The sequence below is a fragment of the Coenobita brevimanus genome, chromosome 18 (assembly GCF_032717465.1).
Source record: "Coenobita brevimanus isolate Jiangsu-jjx chromosome 18, ASM3271746v2, whole genome shotgun sequence".
Classification (NCBI taxonomy): Eukaryota; Metazoa; Arthropoda; class Malacostraca; order Decapoda; family Coenobitidae; genus Coenobita; species Coenobita brevimanus.
In genome coordinates, this window is record NC_136971.1 from 18838688 (window position 1) to 18861000 (window position 22313).

Consider the following 22313-nt stretch of genomic DNA (forward strand, 5'->3'; position numbering starts at 1 on the left):
CTTGTTCAGGCCTGTACCCTTTCTCCCTTATAAGTTCAGCAAAGTCACGTGGGTACGATTCTCCTTCTATCTGATCTGCTGAAGTTGCTTCACCAGTCATCCTAATGTTATGTAGGCCATATCTTTTCTTAAAATTCTCGAACCAGCCCTTGCTAGCTGCAAATTTCTTTTGCCCAGAAGCACCAACATTACAAGGCCTATCACCATCGTCATTACTTTCATCACCATCATCACTATTTTCACCTGCCTCACTTTCATCACCATTATCTTCAGCAACACCACTGCTTTCACCAGCAAACCGAGCATAGAGTTGCTTTGCTTTGTTTCTGATGAACTGGGAGTCTAGCGGCACGTGTCGACGGTTTAAGTCCTCAATCCAAATATTCAGTGCCTTTTCCATTTTCACCAAGGCATCATCTCTCACATGCATCGTTACTTTAGCCGATCCTGGTGTGCACGAAGCCAGAACATCTTTAATGTCTTTTTCTCTCCGTTTTATGCCACGAACACTGGACTCATTCATGCCATACTCGCGACCAACCGCTGCATAGTTCATTCCACTTCTAAGTTTTTGTAATATTTCGTTCTTTACTTCCAAGGTAAGCACTTTCCTTGCTCTCTTAGCTGCCATATTTCCAGTTGGAGTGTTACAAGGGCGCTTCGGAGCCATGATGATCGTGAAAGCACGATAGATGTGGCCGAACACGATATGAGAACAACAGACAAACGTGTACTGATGCTGTTGTTTGTTGGGTCGGCGGGAACATGCCGCGAGCAGCCAGAGACACCTGGCGGGATGGCGTGCAAACTTGCTAGGAGGTGCCAATACAATTCTTTATTTTTTTATTTTTTTAATAATAATAATTTAACTCCCAGCAGAAAAAAAAAAAAAACGTCGATAATCAAATTCGTCAATTAAAAAACCGATAATGAGGGTGTACTGTATATATATATATATATATATATATATATGTATAAAATTCGATCAGATACATTTAGGTGGTGGCGACCATCATCCACTGACTTGATGTAGTGCTGCTTACTTCTTCCTTAGCCTTTATCATTCTTTTTCTGTGCCTGCCCTCCTCTTCCTATTTTTCCCATCTTTCCTGTCACTTTTTATTGCTTTTTCTTTACAGGTGGCTTTACATTGAGTGACAAGTCAAATGGTTTCCTGTAAGTCAAGAAACCATTTACAGCACTGGGTGGTAACCATATAACCAAACCATATGTGTTCCCTATGTGTCAACAAGTGGGTTGGTGGAGGGTTAGTGCACCTCCCTGTAAAACAAACAACTCGAAGTCAAATGGCCATCCCTTATGGGATTATAGCGTCTGACAATACACAGATAGATAGATTTTATGTGAAGCTACAGAATGTGGTGAAAGTGTGGGTGTATCAGATAGAGCTAGGATTCCGGGGGCTTGAATGATGAGTGAATGGAAGCGTGTCCTAGTGGATTAGACAAACCTGAACTATCTGGACGTTACTGCTCCGCACCGTGCCCTAGAGTGGGAAAGGAGGTTCGGATGATGATGATTATACACTCAATCCTCATAAATCACGTGTTCAAAAATCACGGATTCGTAAATCACAGCTAGGTTGGCGTCAGACTGCCAGCAACCTTAAATCACTGTTGTCACGAAAATCGCGGATCTAGGCACCCAAGTGGGCCTTTTCTGAGGAGAACCGTAAACCACGGCATTCAAACTGAATATCACGACCCAACAACCAATCACCCCGTGTCCCTAGTGGCATATGTGCATACTAATGCCGCCATGTTGTTGTTGTTCTTGTCCCACCAGTCTGCACACTACAGACTGTCGCCGTGGAGTACGAGAGTCACCTGCCTTTTTTTTGTGCAACTTCCCCCCGCCTCCTACCTGCCATGGCCCCTCCTGACCCCCCAATGAAGTGCTCTAAGCAGTATGGCGTCAAGAAGCTGCCGCAGTTGTTGTACAGTCAACATCTGGAGCTCATTCGTCGTGTTGAGAAGGGAGAGAAGTTTTCAAAGCTGGCGAAAGAGTTTGGGAAGAACAAGTGCTGAGAAGTTCTAAGTTCTTCCCAACACCACCCCACTCCATTCACTCAAGCAATTTCGTCATAGGATTAAGGTGAGACCCCTTAACATGGCTTATTTCTATTTAATACATGCACTGAATATTCCTAAATTTGTATGTTTGTGTTTGATGGTGCCTAGATAGTTGTAGGTTGGGTGCTGTGGGAGTGGATTGGCCAAAGTCCAGACCCAAGTTACTTTTTCACATAAGTGTTTTTATTCATAAATCATGGATTTCGTAAATCACGCTAGTGGTCCAGACCCAAATTGCCGCGATTTACGAGGATTGAGTGTTTATTATATATACAGTATACAGTATATATATATATATATATATATGTATATATATATATATATATATATATATATACACACATATACAGTACCCTCGCGTCCAGCACGGTATTATTATCATGCATGGGTCATGTGTTGGACCAAAAACGTGTTGGACTAACAATAGAGCTTATGGGGAAAAATGAATTATGTCAGCAACCCTCAGAAAAGTCACCCTAAATACCTACCATATACCTATACATATATTGGTACTATTGTTTTTTCGTTCATTCATTCATTGCCAGACGCCATGTATCCCAAACGGGGTGGCCAAGGGCTTAGAGTTAATTATTTTACAGGGAGGGGCACTAATCCTCCACCAACCCCACTTGATGTAGGGATGCCAACAGCATCTGGTGCTCCCAGACGGTCACCCATCCAAGTACTAACCAGACCCAACGTTGCTTAACTTCGCTGATCGGACGGGAAGCGGTGTACTCAACGTGGTATGGTACTATTGTAATTATAATAAATGGTACTGTGCTATGAATGATAACTAACCTTTTAGGATAGTGTTGGTGGGCTTGCTGGGAATGGAAGGTGGTATCCAAGGCTGTAGTTAGTCCTACTGGGTCCCCGGAGGATGGCTGCTGGCGTCACTAGCGGGTAATGGCTGTTGCTCCTCCTCAACCTCCCTCATAAATCCTTTGAAATCAAACCTCCCTCATGAATCCTTCGAAATCACACTCAGAATCACTATCTTCGTCCACAGCCATGGAAGGTCCTGCTTCTGCCTGTCCTAGCCCTGTAATCCTCAGCAAAGTACATGCTTCTCACACTGTTGCCAGAGCCCCGTCTCGTGACTGTGGAAAGTGATCGCTGTCACTGACTCAGTAGAGAATAAGGAGAAGCAACTTTGTTTATAAACTGGTACGCACGCCAATGAGAAGGGTTTCAAAATGATTGATATTTATTCTAAAATATTAATATTATTCAGTGTCAGGCTAAATGTTCAGTGCTGTAGTACGATACATTCTCTGTCGAGTCGCCTGGGTTTTGGTCGCGCTGTTTTCTCCGTTGTATGCTCGGCAGGAGTCCATCCAGATGAATTCCAAATGCCCATGGTATCGTCGGCAATTTTACCACGTTACCGTTCCGATTTACCATCGTATCCTCGGCAAACCTGGTATGAAGTGCCGTGTGATAGCCTTCGGCTGCCAGGATCTTGTCTTAAGTTTTTTATTATGATCACGTTGGCTTCATTCATGTCGTAGGCCTTGGCAATGTCAACTTTCCTCTCCCCTTTCTTCTTCCTCTCGATGCTTTCTAGCTTAGTGGCCTAAGGAAGGTGCCGACGCTTCTTGGGGTTCTCAGAAGGCTTCCTAGGCATCGTGAGCAGGGTAAAATGCAGTAACGAGGGCAGAAAATGCAGCAAGAAAAAAGCACCTTCCAATGCAATTATACGACTGAGTGGCTCTGTGGCGGGAGAAAAGTAAACAAAACATCACGTGACACCAAAAGCGTTTTTAATTGGGCGGCATCACTATCACGTCACTATAGTGGGCGGGGAAGGCTACTTGATCAGAAGTTTTTCATTGGCTATCATCATCATGGGAATGTCCAGTATGACCGTGTTGGACTGTGGGTGATCGTGCTAGAGTGAACTCTGCGGATTTCGCCCACTTCTTGGAGCTCTGTGCGTGTTATGCTAACACACTCGTGTTGCAGTAATTAAATCGTATTAAATAATACTAATTAATTGCTCTCCGTGCTGGACCCGAATCTTGCTGGACTAACGCGTGTTGGACGTGAGGGTACTGTATATATATATATATATATATATATATATATATATATATATGTATATATATATATATATATATATATATATATATATATATATATATGTATATATATATATATATATATATATATATATATATATTTATATACATATATACAGTACACTCTCTCTCTAATTCGAACACAGTAATGTACTTCGGAAATTGGGTAATTCGGATCTTATTTGACCACCAGACAAATAATTTAAATTCGGATAGAAATTCGAATGTAGCGAGCCAAGTCCGAAAAGGGTTTCAGTGATAAGTGGACGTGAACAGTTTTTGTAGTGATAAGTGTAGAAATAAATGTAATTTTTAAGAACTGTACAGTACTTTCGGTACAGTTAAGTGTACTGTACTCTACTACTGTGTTGCAAGCCTTCATTATCAAAGTTTGACACAATTTTATTTTTGTATTGTGCACTCTTTGTGAGTAAAGTAATAATTTACTGTACTATTCCATGTGTTTGTGAAAAAGCCATGTTTTAATGAGTGTGGATGTGATTCGGGGATTGGGGCAAGCATGAGCTCTAGTATTTCGGATTTTTGGATAATTCGACATGGGGTTCCCTGCAGTTAATCTGAATTATAGAGGGTTTACTCTCTCTCTCTCTCTCTCTCTTTATATATATATATATATATTATATGTAATATATATATATATATATATATGTTACATGTCTATCTATCTATCTATTGCCAGACGCCTCAATCCCGTTTGGGGTGGCCACAAACAAATCGCCTCCAAGTCGCCCTGTCCCCTGCCATTTCACTGCCCTGCTCCCAACTCACCCCCCCCTCTGTCATATACCTCTCCACCCCATCCCTCCATCTCATCCTTGGCCTCCCCCTCCCTCTTTCCCCCTCCACCTCACTCATATACACTCTTTCTGTCAGTCTTTCACCCTCCATCCTCTCCACATGGCCAAACCACCTCAGTGTATTCCTCATAACGCTTCCTATCACATCCACATCCACACCACAACGTTCCTTTATATCCTCATTCGTCAGCCTGTCTCTCCACGTGACTCCACAGGCTCCTCTTAAATAACTCATTTCCACTGCTCTCACTCTTGACTTGTGTCCTTCCAACAATGTCCAAGCTTCGCTTCCGTACGTTAGAGTTGGTATCACAATACTGTCATGTAGTAACTTTTTCACTTCCATGCTCACTTCCCTGTTTCTTATCACTGCTTTCAAGGAACCAGCAACCTTTCTTCCCTGCTGTACCCTTTCAAGCACTTCACCCTCCAAACCTCCATCCTTACTCATCACACTACCCAAATACTTAAACGTACTCACATTTTCCAATTCCTCACCATCCAACCTCGCTGTACATTCACCTCTCTCAAAGACCATACATGTAATATATGTATATATACAGTATATATATATATATATATATATATATATATATATATATATGTTACATGTAATATATATATATATATATATATATATATATATATATATATATATATATATATGTTACATGTAATATATATATATATATATATATATATATATATATATATATATATATATATACAGTAACCCCTCCAATATCCGGATCAATAGAGCCATAGGCAGGTCCGGATAGTGGTCCTGTCCGGATATTGGGCCCCAGCTTATGGACTAGTACTTATGGACCCTAACTCTGAAAAACACCTATACAACTCCCTCTGGACATGCATTGCACCTATTTAAGACCCAAATCACACCAATAAGGGACATAAAAGACTGAAATAAATGCAAAAGAACCATAAAATGAGGTTTTGGAGGTGAGTTTATACAATATTAAACATTCTGGGTACTTACAAGTCCCTTGGTCTTGGACTGGTTTGAACCGCCAGTTTGCAGTCCACAGTTAATCCTCTGCACTCTAAATTCTAATTTCTTAACACTGCACAACACTGTAAATTCCTGTGTGTTCTAGTGGCAAGGTATTGCAGTTTATTCACTGTTTATTCACAAAAACAAGCACCTGTGGCTTGCACTGTTATGAGTATCTGCTCTCCATCGGAGTTAAGCTGTGACTGTTGATGTTGGTGGGGTAACAGAGTTGCCAGATCGCAACAGCCACATTACCAATCTCCTCAACTTTCATTGTCAAATATAACTTTTCATTACCAAATTCGTAAAGCTAGCATATATTCTTCACTAATTATATATACAAGTGGAAATACATGTAATGACTCTCCTTATAACTAACACCATGTTGATTATTTTCACACTATGTAGGGTAGCAGATTAATCAGAGAGAGCAAACAATCCACCATCTCCATCCTGTGTATCCTCATACATGTGAAAAATCCATTTGGTAATGCATTATTCTAATTCATTACCAAACGAATTTTTCATTACCAAATTGGCCCACACTTGGTAATGAAAAATACCAAATGGCAACCTGACAGGGGAGGGGGGAGGGGGAGGAAGGAAGGGGTGAAGGGACCATGGTGTAACAGCTGTTTGGCGCCAGGTGGGAATTTCAAATTATGGGAGGGAAAAAAGTCAGATTTTTTTCGAATTTTTTGCGGTTTTTGGCCCATTTTGGGAATATTGGATCCCAGGAGGATTATGTCCGGTTAGTGGGGATGTTCGGATATTGGGCGTTCGGATATTAGAGGGATTACTGTATATATATACATACACAGTCGGCGCATTGGAAGTCTGGACCCTCTAATTCGCACCATATATTTGGTAAAGTCCAAGAAATATTGTAGGAAAATTCCTGTAGTTGGTGGATTTTTTTCTGGTGGCTTCTAGCGACTTTACAGGCTTACAACCACATGCTGTGAGATTATTAGCTCAGTGCCTGCCTGACTTTGGATGGGAGAGCACGTCAGATTTTCTTGTCCTGCCTGGCCCTTGTTAATTTCAAAGCTCTCGTTTTCACACCCTCCTCTGCCTTAGTGAACCATTGGAGATGGGTCTGAAGCCATGAACTGATGTAGGAAAAGCCCTAATTTTAACTATGAGAGAGAGGAAAATGTAAAAATTAAGGAGAGGCTTCAGTACAGCAGTACGGCTGGGGATCTTGAAGTCTTTCTGAAGTCGATGCTGTATGATTCTTTCAGACACGTCTTTCAGCAATTCTGGGTACATATCTTTCAGCTGTCTAGCAGTCAAACGTGGGTCTTTTATCACAGCTTGCTTCAGTAACCTGTCTGTAGTTGATGTCTTCCTTTTAGGTCCTAGCCTGTCTTTATGTTGGGGAATTGTGTTTTTTGGCAGGTGGCGGGCAGCAGCGAGGAGTGCCATAATGGTAGATTTTCCTCGCCCAGTTCGAATACAAATATCCTTAATTTTTACATTTTCCTCTCTCATAGTTAAAGTTCAGACTTTTTCTACATCAGTTAATGGCTTGGGACCCATCTCCAATGATTCACTAAGGCAGAAGAGGGTGTGAAAACAAGAGCTTTGAAATTAACAAGTGCCAGGCAGGATGAGAAAATCTGACGTGCTCTCCCATCCAAATTCAGGCAGGCACTGAGCACCATAATCTCACAGCATTTGGTGGTAAGCCTATAAAGTTGCTAGAATCCACTAGAAAAAAAATCCACCGACTACAGGAATTTTCCTACAATATTTCTTGGACCCTACCAAATATATGGTGCGAATTAGAGGGTCCAGACTTCCATTGTGCTGACTGTATATATATATATATATATATATATATATATATATATATATATATATCATCTGCAAACAACAGTACAGGGAGTTTCCAAACACTATCCTCTCTCACCAGGGCCACTCCAACATCCACTACCCTACCTTGTAATAAAAGAGGTACAAGGTAGGGTAGTGGATGTTGGAGTGGCCCTGGTGAGAGAGGATAGTGTTTGGAAACTCCCTGTACTGTTGTTTGCAGATGATACTGTGTTGTTGAGTGAAGATGAAGGGGAGCTGCAAGGCTTGGTGGATGAGTTTGAGAGAGTGTGTATGTGTAAGAAACGGAACCTAAAGGTGAATGTAGGGAAGAGTAAAGTGATGGTCTTTGAGAGAGGTGAAGTCAGTGAATGTATAGCGAGGTTGGATGGTGAGGAATTGGAAAATGTGAGTACGTTTAAGTATTTGGGTAGTGTGATGAGTAAGGATGGAGGTTTGGAGGGTGAAGTGCTTGAAAGGGTACAGCAGGGAAGAAAGGTTGCTGGTTCCTTGAAAGCAGTGATAAGAAACAGGGAAGTGAGCATGGAAGTAAAAAAGTTACTACATGACAGTATTGTGATACCAACTCTAACGTACGGAAGTGAAGCTTGGACGTTATTGGAAGGACACAAGTCAAGAGTGAGAGCAGTGGAAATGAGTTATTTAAGAGGAGCTTGTGGAGTCACGTGGAGAGACAGGCTGACGAATGAGGATATAAAGGAGCGTTGTGGTGTTGATGTGGATGTGATAGGAAGCGTTGTGAGGAACACACTGAGGTGGTTTGGCCATGTGGAGAGGATGGAGGGTGAAAGACTGACGAAGAGAGTGTATGTGAGTGAGGTGGAGGGTGGAAGAGGGAGGGGGAGACCGAGGATGAGATGGAGGGATGGGGTGGAGAGGTATATGAGAGAGGGTGGTGTGAGTTGGGAGCAGGGTAGTGAAATGGAGAGGGACAGGGCGACTTGGAGGCGATTTGTTTGTGGCCACCCCAAACGGGATTGAGGCGCCTGGCAATAGATAGATAGATAGATAGATAGATATATATATATATATATATATATATATATATATATATATATATATATATATATTTTGCTGATACGAGGGCTGTGAGGGAACGATGTGGAGGTCTGTCAGATCATATGATCGTGGTATGCAAGATCGAGCTGAGAGGAGTGAGGTGGATCAAGAGAGAGAGGAGCAGTCAGGGAGAAAGACTGACAGTTGAGAAGCTGAGGTTCAAAGAAATGGCAGATGATTACAGGACCAAAGTAGAGGACGAGTTAGAATCAGTGAACTGGAATGAATTGGATCTGGACATCCTGTGTAATGCATATAGGTATTGCTTAGTTAGGAATGCTAAAGTGGTGTGTGGTGTGGCAAGAGTATCAACAAAAAAGAAGGGTATGGCATGGTGGGATGAGGAGGTTAAGAGAGCAATGGAGGAAAAGAGGAAGAAGTGGCTAAAGTGGTTACAGGATAGGGGTTCAGTTGAAATAAGAACTGAGTATATCGAGAGCAAGAAGCACGTAAAGAGACTAGTGATGAGGAAAAAGGAGGTAAATGATGATCTGGGAAGAAAAATGAATGCGAACCACTCTGAAAATAGGAAGTTATTCTGGAAAGCAGTGCGGAAATGTAGAAGTGAAAACGGAAAGGATTGTGATGGTGTGAAAGATGCAGGTGATAGGTTACTAACCCATGGAGATGAATTAAGGACACGATGAAAAAAATATTTTGAAAGCCAGATGCATGGGAATAGAGAGAGCAGAGCAGCTGTAAATATGATTGGTTTTGGTGGTGTGCAGAGAAGGAATGCAGTGCCAGGAGACGTGACACTGGAACAGGTGAAGAGTGCTGTGAAGCGGCTGAAAAATGGGAAAGCAGCTGGGGTTGATGAGGTGTATGCAGAGATGCTTAAGTGTAGTGGAGTGAAATGAAGTGCTTGTTGGAGATATGTAAGTAGGCATGGATGAGTGAAACTGTGCCTGCAGAGTGGAAGTAGGCTGTGATTGTACCCCTGTACAAAAATAAAGGTGAATGAAGTGAGTGCAAGAATTATCATGGCATAAGTTTATTGAATGTGGTAGGGAAGGTACATGGAAAAATTATTGTAGAGAAAGTAAAAGAGATATCAGAAGTCCTAGTGAAAGATGAACAGGGTGGCTTTAGGAGTGGCAGAGGATGTGTGTATCAAGTATTTGCAGTGAGATAGCAGAGAAGGCTTGTGAGAAGGACCATAAGGTGTTTATGGCATTCATGGATCTGGGAAAAGCAAACGACAAAGTAGACAGAGAGGGATTGTGGAAAGTTTTGCACATGTATGGTCTAGATGGTAACCTGCTAGGTTCTGTCAAGAGTTTTTATGATGGTAGCGAAGCATGTGTGAGGGTTAATGGGCATCTAAGTGAATGGTTCACGATCGGTGTGGGCGTGTGACAAGGTTGTGTGATGTCCCCATGGTTGTTCAATATATATATGGATGGGGTGATGAGAGAAGTAATATCACGAGTAATGGAGAGAAGTATGGCGTTGGTAATGAATGGTGATAGATGGAATATCTCAAATTTGTTGTATGTTGATGATGCAGTACTGCTTGCAAGTACTGGACAAGAACTTGGTAGGCTAGTGCAGAGTTTTGCTGATGTCTGTGAGCGTCGTGCCTTGAGAGTAAATGTAGAGATGAGTAAAGTGATGGTTATTGAGAGAGAAGGTGACTCCCAGTGCGATGTCACAGTGAATGGAGAGAGACTGGAATTGGTGAGAGAGTTCAAATACTTGGGTACAATGATAGAAGAGAGAGGAAAATGTGCAAAAGAAGTTGAAAGTAGAGTGACAAGGAAGAAAAGTAGCTGGTGCAATGAAGGTCTTGATAAGAAACAGAGGCTTGAGTGTTGCAGCTGCATGAGCTTACATGAGGGATTGTCAGTGCCAACTTGAACATATTGGTGCGAGGCTATGGTGTGGCATGAAACTGAAAAGTCAAGAGTAAGAGCAGTGGAGATGGTACTGCTGAAGAATGTATGTGGAGTACAGAGGGTGGATAGGATACGAAATAATGTGATTTGTGAAAAGTGTGGAGTGAGGAAATCGGTGGACACCAGAATCGAAGAGAGTGTCCTGAGATGGTGTGGTCATGTGGAAAGATTGGATAACAATAGAGTGGTGAGAAAAGTATACCAGAGCGAATCTGAAGGAGGGAGGAGGTGAGGTAGGCCAAGGAAAAGGTGGAGAGATATGGTAGATGAGTGTTTGAGGAAGAGAGGTTTGGAGATGGGTGAGGCTAAGTAAGGAACTGACAAGAGATTGGGCTGGCTGAATGAATGTTGTGAGGAGAAGTGCATGATCAGGGATTTTGGCACCCCTTGTGAGCATGGCAGCATCCAGATTGACTCAGTCGGATATGTTTGTGTGAAGCTGCAGAATGTGATGAATGTTTTTTGGCGTTTCTGGTAGAGGCAGGATTCCGGGGGCTTGAATGATGAGTGAATGGAAGTGTGGCCTATTTGATTTGGTCAAGTTTGTGCTGTCTGGACTTTGCTGCTCCTCACCCTGCCCTTGGGTGGGAAAGGAAGTCTGGATGATGATATATATATATATATATATATATATATATATAGGTAGGTGGGGGCACCCATCATCCACCCACTTGGTGTGGTGATACCCTGTTTTTGGAGGGGTAGCTCCACATTGAGTGGCAAGCCACTGAGTGGTAATCTTATAACCAACCAACACGCGTTCCCTACATGAAAACAAGTGAGTTGGCGGAGAGTTAGTGTCCCTCCCTGGAAAACAACTAACTAGAAATATGAGCATGAAGCCTCGGTCCAGGACTGACCAAAAGATGACGACTAAGGACTGAACAAAGAACTTGGTACGGATAGCTACATGGAATGTATGGGGTGCGAATGATGAGGTGAAAGAGAGAGAGATTGTACAGGTGCTTGAGGGCGTGCAAGTGGATGTACATGGATTAACTGAAACTAATTGGAGAGGTGAGAATGTGAGAGATAGGAGTATGGATGGGGTATATGTGCAGGAGTAGGTGAGAATGAGAGGGTAAAAGGAGTGTATATTGTTGTGAGTAACATATGGAAAAAAAACATAAGAGAGTATGGATCAGTTGGCTCAAGGATTGTGTGGGTAAGGCTGAAAGTTGGACTACAAATGTGGGTGATTGTGTGTGTGTATGCGCCAACACAAGATTGTGTAAGCAGAGTGAGAGAAGAGTTCTGGACAAATGTGGAAGCGTGCATGGAAAAGTTTGAGAGGAATGAGAGAGTGTTCTTGATTGGAGATATGAATGGAAAAGTAGGGAATGTGAAGGTGGATGGAGTAGTTGGTGAGTGGGGTGTGCCTGCAGAGGTGGATGAGAATGGCAGTGCCTTAGTGGACATTTGTGCTGGGAGGGGGTTGGTGATAGCTAATACCCTCTTCAGGCACAAAATGATCCACAGGTATACATGGTGAGTGATGAGAAGGGTGAATGGTGAACTGAATGAACGGAAGGCAATGATTGATTATATGTGTGTGGATGAAAGGATGAGGTGTGTGATGGATGCAAGAGTATATAGAGGTTGGGGGAGTGGACTTTCAGACCACCACTTGATGGTGGTCAGAATCAGGGTTCAAACAAAATGGAGAAATAGAAGAAGGGAAGGACAGGAGGAAGTAGTTCTTACGAGAAGGGTAGGAAAGTTACAAGAGGATTGGAAAAAAGGCAGAATATAAGAGGGAAGTGGAGGAGCGATTGGGTAAGTATAGATTGGAGCAGATGGGGGACATGGAAGGTGTGCGTTAGATATTCACGGAAGAGATCTTTGCAGCATATGAGGTGGTGTGTGGGCTGAAGGGAAGACGAAAGAGCATGCAGGGAACTGCATGGTGAACTGAAGAGGTGAGAGAGGCTGTGGCACAGAAGAAGAAAGCATGTAGTGAGTGGATGAGAAGCAGGGGCATGGAAGAAGTTGAGAGATGGAAGAGAGAGTTATATGTAGAGAGGAAGAGAGAGGTGAAAAGATTAGTGAGAGAGAGTAAGAAGAGAGTGGATGAGGAATTTGAAAGGAATTTGAGTGTAAAGTGGAGGGAGTGTAAGAAAGTGTTCCGGAAAAAGGTAAAGAGAGTTAGACAGGGTACTAAGAAGTTAGTTGGGGAGTGAAAGATAAAAATGGTAGGTTACTAGTGGAGAAGGGAGAAAAAGTGAGCAGATGGAGAGAACACTTCAGTAAATTGTTGAACATAGAGAATGAAAGTAATGCAAGTATAAGTGGCTGGGGAATGGCTGGAAGAAGGAGGGATGTGAGAAGAGAGGAAGAAATCAGTAGGGTGAATGTTGTGGAAGCAATGAAGAAAGTTAAAATGGGAAAAGCCCCAGGAATTGATGGAGTGTGTGGTGAAATACTGAAGCATGGGGGCGAGGTAGTAGTAGAATGGATGTGGAAGATGTGCAGATTGGCCTGGGAGGAAGGTAGAGTCCCAGAGGATTGGAAGTCAGGTATAATTGTTCCCCTGTACAAAGGAAAAAGAGAAAAAGAAGTTTGTGGTAATCATAGGGGCATTTGCCTTCTTAGTGTAGTAGGAAAAGTATTTGGTAGGATACTTATTGACAGAGTTAGGGAAATAATGGAAGAATTAGTTGGAGAAGAACAGGGAGGTTTTAGGAAGGGAAGAGGTTGTGTAGATCAGATATTCATTCTTAGATCCTTAGTGGAAAAGTTTCTAGAGAAGGGAAAGAAGTTGTATGCAGCCTTCATGGATTTGGAGAAAGCATATGACAGGGTGTATAGACAAGGATTGTGGAAAGTATTAAGAATATATGGAGTAGATGGGAAGTTGCTGAATGCTGTTAAGAGTATGCATGAGGGTGCCAAGGCTGCAGTGCATGTGGATGGTGAACTGAGTGAATTTTTCTATTTGAAGGTTGGATTGAAACAAGGATGTGTCCTGTCTCCATGGTTGTTTAGTCTGTATATGGATGGGGTTATAAAAGAGATACAAGGTAGGGCAGTGGATGTTGGAGTGGCCCTAGTGAGAGAGGGCAGTGTTTGGAAACTCCCTATACTGTTGTTTGCAGATGATACTGTGTTGTTAGGTGAAGACAAAGGGGAGCAGCAAGGCTTGGTGGATCAGTTTGGGAGAGTGTGTAAGAAACGGAATCTAAAGGTGAATGTAAGGATGGGTAAAATTATGGTCTTCGAGAGAAGTGCAGTTAGTGAATGTACAGTGAGATTGGATGGGGAGGAAATGGAGAATGTGAGTGCATTTAAGTACTTGGGTAATGTGATGAGTAAGGATGGATGTTTAGAGGGTGAAGTGCTTGAAAGGGTGCAGCAGGGAAGAAAGGTTGCTGGCTCCATGAAAGCAGTGATAAGAAACAGGGAAGTGAGCATGGAAGTGATAAAGCTACTACACTACAGTATTGTTATACCAACTTTAACATATGGAAGTGAAGCTTGGATGTGGTTGGAGGGACAGAAGTCAGAGTGAGAGCAGTGGAAATGAGTTATTTGAGAGGAGCATGTGGAGTCACATGGAGAGACAGGCTGACAAATGAGGAAGTGAAGGAGCGATGTGGTTTGGATGTGGATGTGATAGGAAGTGTTAGGAGAAACACATTAAGGTGGTTTGGACATTTGGAGGGGATGGAGAGTGAGTGACTGAGGAGGAGAGTGTATGCGAGTGAGGTGGAGGGAGGGAGACGGAGGGAGAGGCCGAGGATGAGATGGAGGGATGGAGTGGAGAAGTATATGAGAGAGGGGGGTGTGAGCTGGAAGCAGGGCAGTGAAATGTTGGGGGAGAAAGCGACATGGAGGCGATTTGTTTGTGGCCACCCCTTACGGGATTAAGGCGTCTGGCAATAAAGAGATGGATATATATATATATATATATATATATATATATAGTGGGGGCGCTCACCATCCACTCACTCGATGTAGTGCTGCTGTCGGGTGTATGCCCTTTCCTCTCCATCCTTCTTTCCCTCCATTCTCCTCTGTTTTTCTTTCCTTCATTCTTTCCTTGTCCTTCTGCCAATGGGTAACTTTACACTCCCTTTTCTGTCTTTCTTTCCATCATTCTTTCCTCTTCCTTCTGCCAATGGGTGACTCTACACTGAGTGACAAGCCAAATGGTTTCCTGTACACCAGGAAACAATTTATTACACTGCGTGGTAACCATATAACTAAATTTTGGCGCCTGGTGGTTTAGTGGGTAATTATTGTGCTCCAATCGGATTGAGCCGGTGAAGGTTTATATCCAAGGGGTGGTTGGGGTTGATTGCTCATGTAATGCCACTCAGGGATGAGTGAGGCTGGTCACTCTCAATTTAAATGTCGGGACCAACTGCCTAACCCCGGGCTCCTATGCTCCTCACGGGACAATGTAGGATTGGATGATGGATGGATGGATGGATATATATATATATATATATATATATATATATACAGGTATATATCGTCATCATCATCATCATCATCATCATCGAGACCTCTCCCACCCCTCAGGCTGAGTGAGGAGTAGCAACGTCCAGACAGCCAAAGTTTGCCCGGTCCAATGGGCCACGCTTCCATTCACTCATCATTCAGGTCCCCAGAATCCAAGCTCTGTCTGATATGCCAAAAACATTCACCACATTCCGTAGCTTCACATAAATGTTTCCAATAGAGTCAATCCAGACGTTGTCACGTTAAAAGGGGGTGTGAAATTCCTTGATCACAGACTTCTTATCACAACATTCATCCAGCATGCTCTATCACCTGTCAGTCCTCTAGCCTCACCGACCTCCATACCTCTCATCCTCACACACACATCCACCATTTCTCCCCACCTTCTCCTTGGCCTACCTTGCCTCCTCCCTCCTTCAAATTCACTCAGATATACCTTTTTCACTATTGTTATCCATTCTCTCCACATGACCATACCATCTCAGTACACTCTCTTCGATTATTGTGTCCAGAGACTTCCTCACTCCACATCTTTCACGAATCACATTATTTCATATCTTATCCATTCTCTTTACTCCACATACACTCCTCAGCATCTCCACTGCTCTCACTCCTGACTTTTTATTTTCATGCCACACCATAGTCACACACTAACACTCCATCATGACTGTAATTCTTGTGCAGTTACAACACTTACTCAAGCCTCTGTTTCTTAACCTCTCAAGACCGATGCCTCATGATCGTGCTGTTGTGTAATTTGACACGGCAGCCTATCTTGCACGATCGATAAAGACAAACAAAAAGCTGGGGGAGGGTAACTTCGCTCCTTTGGTGATGAATATGGGATCAGACTAATGAGATCTAGAGTGTCTGAGGTGGTATGGCTTGATTGGCCTCCTAAGGTGGGGGAGAAGGAACCCCCCCCCCCACCGTCACTTTACCTCCCTCACCCCCATTGCGTCATCTCCACATTGTCCCCTCCCAACCAACCATACCCCAACGTACCCCCTACAGCGGTGTGTGTGCATAGCAACCCTTCTCCCCTGTCCCTCCTCCCCTGTCCCTGTCCCTGTCCCTCCTCCCCTGTCCCTCCATCCTCCTTCCACCCCCAGCCAGACACACTCCACCTCCACTTTTCATGTGGCTTGTTTTGTTGCTGTGGGCGTATGCCACACTGACATTTCATGCCTAGGGAACACCTCACATTGATGTTAGTTATGTATATGTAATTATATACCATAAATAATGCATTTTCTGTACATTTTCTATTTTCGCCAATGGGGGATTGGTAACTGTTTTGCATCTTTGACAGGCGATTGTGCAATAACTGTTTGGTCAATCTGGCTGGAACATACATTTTCAGGTGTGTAAATTCAGTCTCTTGAAATGTGGAAGAAAAATTGTTACCTTGGTGAAAGTCGAAGAATCAACCCTGTTTTGCAGCTGGAGGGACAGACCTGCTGAGCGAAGTGCGTACTCTAGGGGTTAACAAGGCCTTCATAGCGCCAGCTGCTTTTCTTCCTTGTGTCACTCTACTTTCCACTTCTTTTGCACATTTTCCTCTCTGTTCTATCACTGTACCCAGGTATTTGAACTCTCTCACCAATTCCAGTCTCTCTCCATTCACTAATATCACACTGGCAGTCATCTCTCTTATACCTCATACCAATTAATCTGGCCAGGCAACACTGTTCCTGCCGAGATTCTGATTGGCTAGAGGTGTTTGTTCGATTTCGTTGTTGCTAAAACTGATACTCTCTTTAATATCTGATGTGATACTGAGTTTGTTGACAATACAGTCGTGAAAAGCAATAAGAAACCCGGTATATACTTAACAACAATGAAATTTTCGTAGGAAGATAGAAATATGAGTCAACAAAGTATTATAACAGTCCAAGTCAAGGTCAGCATTCGAACAATTCCTTTAAATCTCCGACACTCCTTAATACAACAGAAAATTAAAGAAACCTGCTAAATCTAAGTGTTGGTATAACACACATTTAAATTATAAGATCATTCCGCACCCTTCTAATCTTGCCACAACTTTGAGTAATTAAAAATTCTAATGAAAAGACGAGTTCTGCATGGAGGGAGGTTTGAAAAAATTCCGAAAATCAAAGTAGGATATTGGAAAACTATTTCATTATGTCTCCTCATTATCATTGTACGGACTGATCTTAAAATTTAAATGTGTTATACCAATGCTTAGATTAAACAGGTTTCCTTAATTTTCTGTTATATTATGGAGTGTCAGAGATTTAAAGGAATTCGTCGAATGCTGACCTTGACTTGGACTTTTTTAATACTTTGTTGACTCGTATTTCTATTTTCCTATGAAAATTTCATTGTTGTTAAGTATATAATGGATTTCTTATTGCTTTTCATGATTGTCTTGTTGACAAACTCAGAATCACATTTGATAATAAAGAGAGTATCGGTTTAAGCAACGACGAATTCGAACAGACACCTCCAGCCAATCAGAATCTCGGCAGGAACAGTGTTGTCATACATGCCTGGCCAGATTAATTGGTATGAGGTATAGTTACCATCACTTTGCTCCTTTCTACATTTATTCTCAAGGCACAACGCTCACAGACATCAACAAAACTCTTCAGTAGTCTACCAAGTTCTTGTCCGGTATTTGCAGGTAGCCCTACGTCATCAGGATACAATAAATATGAGATGTTCCATTCATTACCAATGCCATCCCTCTCTCCATTACTTGTGTTTTTACTTCTCTCATCACATAATCTGTGCTTCTGTACATATTTCTTACCAGGAGCGACTTCAGCATCCTAAGACTAGTTTCTTGTGTGACTTTCTAACCAAAAAATATTACAGTCAGTTTGGCTGGACATCCTCAGACTGTATTATCATTTTCTTTCTCTCTTTCTCTCTCTCTCTCTCTCTCTCAGATTAATGTAGTAGGACAGATTACTGTGTGTTGTGCCACCATTACTCAGTATTCTCTTTGATACAGTTCTGCTTCCATAACCCCATCGTCCATGTATCCTTTTGTATCCTCAAGCTCAAAAGATTAAAAGAGTTAGATACAACGTTGTGGCAGAGAGTGAGAGAGATTATTAATTTTGGAGGGACTCAGTGAGAGACGATTAGTATGAGATAGCAAGTAATTGACTCAGTTCTGTTTAGAAAAACTGTTTATGGCTGCACAACATGCAGTGTTGAATAAGCCCTTTATGAAGCACCACACTCTTGGTACACCTTTCACTGCCTGGAGGCTCAAAACAGGACACACACTTCCTTTTGTTGGTCATTGACCCTCCTGCTGCCTCTTGGAGAGGTTTATATAAGGTGCTGAAAGATCATCTGAAAGAGCAAAAAATATATATATATATATATATATATATATATATATACTGTATATATATATTTTTGCCCAGCCAGGCATCCATCATTTCTTCACTGTGGATGTCTTGTTCGTACCTAACCGAATTCCCCTCACCCCCCACCCATTAGACCATATGACCTGCTCCCCCATCCCATGTTAAACTAATGGAAGTTAAATTGCTTAGTTGACATTTAGATAACTTAATGAGGTCACATTCAGTGACCTTGTCCCAGGTCTTTTTCAGTCTACCTCTTGCAGTCCTACCCCCAACAGTAACACTTCTCTCTTTCTGCACCCATTTATTATCCCCCATCCTCTCCACATACCCAAACCATCTCAATTTACCTCTCCTCATCACAACACCAATACACACCAGTCCCATCCTACCCCTCAACTCTTCTGTCGTAAACCTAGCCCCCCCAGGCCTCACACTCATGGAAACACTGCACATCCACCTAATCATTGCCATTTCTGTACATTTGAGCCTGCAAATATCCTTTTCCATTACTGCCCAAGTCTCACTGCCATACAGAATTACACTCCTAACACATGCTGCACACAAAGATCCTTTAGCATGGAGGGAGAGCCCTCTCAGTGTCAGGAGAGATAACAGCTCCCTGATCTTCTTCCAACCACTCCTCACTCTAGCCATTGAGCTAACTCCATCCCCATCTCCAGCACATAACATGTCTCCCAGTGAACGAAACTCTTCCACACATTCAAGAGACCAACAAGTTCAGTCCATTCATGCCTAATAATCTCCACCTGCTCTCCCCGACACACTGCACACGTGAAATCAGCATGATCTCACAGTCTACCTCTAATACCACTGTATCTCTAATGCAACCACTTATCACAGACACTGCTCAAGATGGAATTACTTCCCATGCCCTTGTGGCAAATCGCACATGGCCACACTCCCTCTTGTTTGGCAACACTGCCACCAGCCCTAGATACCATCACTTGCTTTATGTGCATTTACTCTTAAGCCCTTGTGCCCCATACCATCTCTCCACTTCCTAAATCTTTCCACCGTCCCCCTTTCATTGCAGTCAACACCAAATCACCAGCATAGAACATCTCCTATGGGAGTCCATTTCTGAAGTCACTTGAGAGGGTTTCATGTTTGTACCATGATAAACAACAAGAGGCTCAAAACTGACCCCTGTTGCACACCAGTGTTCATGGAAAACTCCTCTCAGATTACTATTCACCCTTACCTGGGTGTGAGTACCCGCATACATGGCCATAACTACCCTAACCAGCCACTCCTTGATCCCAAGCTTTCTCATTGCCCACTTCACCACCTCCAGGGATTCTGTCAGAGGCCTTCTCCAAATAAACAAAAAGTACAATTCTCTTTTCTTTCCTATATAATTTTTCTGAAGCTGTCGAAGAATGAATATGGCATCAGTGGTCCCTTTGCCTGGCATAAACCCAAACTGCATCTCATCAGTGTTCACTCTTTTTCTCTAATTGTACATTCTAGAACTCTCCACTACCTTCATTATCAAGTCTTAAAGCTTTATGCCTCTATAATTTCGTCATTCCAGGGCCCTTTCCCTTGTACACAGTTACACACTTCAGCCAATCATCCAGGACAACACACTCATATATAATGGTATTTATCAAGTCAGTGACTAATCTCACTCCAGTATCTCCTGAGGCTTTCAGCATTTCAGCAGTCAACCCACTAAACCTGGACACAGCTGCTACCTTCCCCACCTGCATCTCTGTTTACAAGTGTCTTGGAAGTATTATTCCAATGAAAGGTGTGAAAGTCCAGTGTATGCTAGAGTTTTTTGCTGTGTTTTAAGTGTGAAAAGCTCTGTCTGGTCGTGTTTGTTTATCTACGTCTGGCGCCAAATAGGGTGACTGCGGTGGGTGGTTATTGTTCTCGTGGAAGTGATCAGTATTACCATGTGTAAATTAGAGCTACAATTGGGTGAGTGTTAACTGTATGTTGTTTCACCAGTAAGAATAGTTTATAACCATTCGGAACTGAGTGGAACTTTTGTTTTGTTTTGATTTCTTTGTTCGAGCTGATGAAGGCTGAGTGGAATTTTGTTATGTTTTGACTTGTTTTTGTATGAACTGAGCTTTATTTTCTGGTGATACATCAGTTCAGTGTAATTGTTGTTTATTAACAGTAGTGTGGGAACGATTTTGTGACGATTTAAGCAGTTTGTGGCAATCAGTTGTGACTGGTTGGTGCCGTTGTGTTGGTAAATGTAAACAACTAGAGTCTGGTACAGTATACTTGGTGTATTTAGTGTTAAACATTCCCCTGTGCACAGTGTGTGAGTGAGTGAGTACTATTCCCTTAGTTTTTGTTTGTTAGTTTGTTTTCTTCAGCGAAAACAGTTTATATCCCAGGTTTACAGTTACCCTTATAGGTAAAATATAATTGTATTTTCATATGTTGTAACTTTTCAGGTGATAAACAACTTATTTGTGTATTGTAAGACTCTGTCGTGACTTCATTGTTGTTGTATTTCAGGTAGTATAATTTTAGTTCTTCATTCCAGATAACGGTTAGCTTTCCATTCTTTGTAAGAGGTGTATTACTAACCAGTAAGGTAGCTATTCCTGTACAGTTCCAAACAGCAACAAGACCCCACCAGTAAAACCTGTAACCATTGCATAAATTGTCACTGTTCTAGCAGGTTTTGTATATAACTTATTCTTGTTCCAATATCTCTTCCAGGTACTAATCAGTATTACCAGATTCTTTTTCTCTGGTTAATCCTCGCAGTTACCTTGCATTTCAGAATGCCACGGAACATCATTTGCGTAACCTGCTCCAGTAGTTTCACCGGATCCTCTTTTACGGACCACAACTTTGTTTGCAGGATGTGCAAACTACGTCAGAGCCTGGAAGACAAGCTGACCGAGGCTACGAACAAAATTAACAATCTGACCCGAAAAGTAGATGTGCTGGAGGAATTCATAGCAAGTAATGTCGGACATACTGCAGAGGACAATGTCATTGCTAGGCCAACTGCAGTCCAGGTTGACCATCCTTCTCCTGCTGTAGTTACTTCTACCCCCACCGTACAGAATGAGTTCCAGCCAGTGGAGAATGGTGCAAGGCTTGCAAGGAAAAGAAGTATCATTCCAGTAACAACATACAACAAGTTTCAGATTCTCACAGAAGTAGAAGAAGAGCCCCATGAGGCACGGGGTGTGGGGGACTCCATCATCCGTGGTCAGTTGGTGGAATTTTGTGGCCAGGCACCCTCTAAACGAAAGCGTTTTTGTATTCCAGGTGCAGGAGTAGATGAGGTAACAGAGGCTGTGGATGACGTTTTTGAGAATGCGGAAAATGACAGCCTTGTTATCATTCATACAGGTACCAACGACGTCACGCGAACCCGATCAGAGGAGCTGATGGAGAAGTACAGGAAGATGATCTGATGCTACAAGGAGAAAACTAACCATATTTTAATTTCAGGCATACTATCAAGGATTAATGCAGGGAATGCCTTCTTCAGCAGGGCATTTAGTATTAATAACAGAGTCAAGTCACTTTGCTTACAGGAAGGAGTTCAGTTCATCTACACGTGGAACCAATTTTACGAGCAGCGTACACTGTTTACGAACGATGGACTACACTTGAATGCCATTGGTTCTGCCCGTCTCGGTCGTTTGCTTAATGATGCCGTAAGTTTTTTCTGGAGAAAAACAAGCATCA

The 22313-nt window shown here is 42.5% G+C and overlaps 1 protein-coding gene and 1 pseudogene across 2 annotated transcripts in view; one reads left to right on the forward strand and one right to left on the reverse strand.

Annotated features, from left to right (window-relative positions):
* The window catches only part of Ntf-2 (nuclear transport factor-2), a 197666-nt gene that overhangs the window by 117554 nt on the left and 57799 nt on the right, over positions 1–22313 (forward strand). The gene's annotated exons all lie outside the window — the stretch shown is intronic.
* Positions 2735–2855, reverse strand: LOC145391570 (5S ribosomal RNA; annotated as a pseudogene).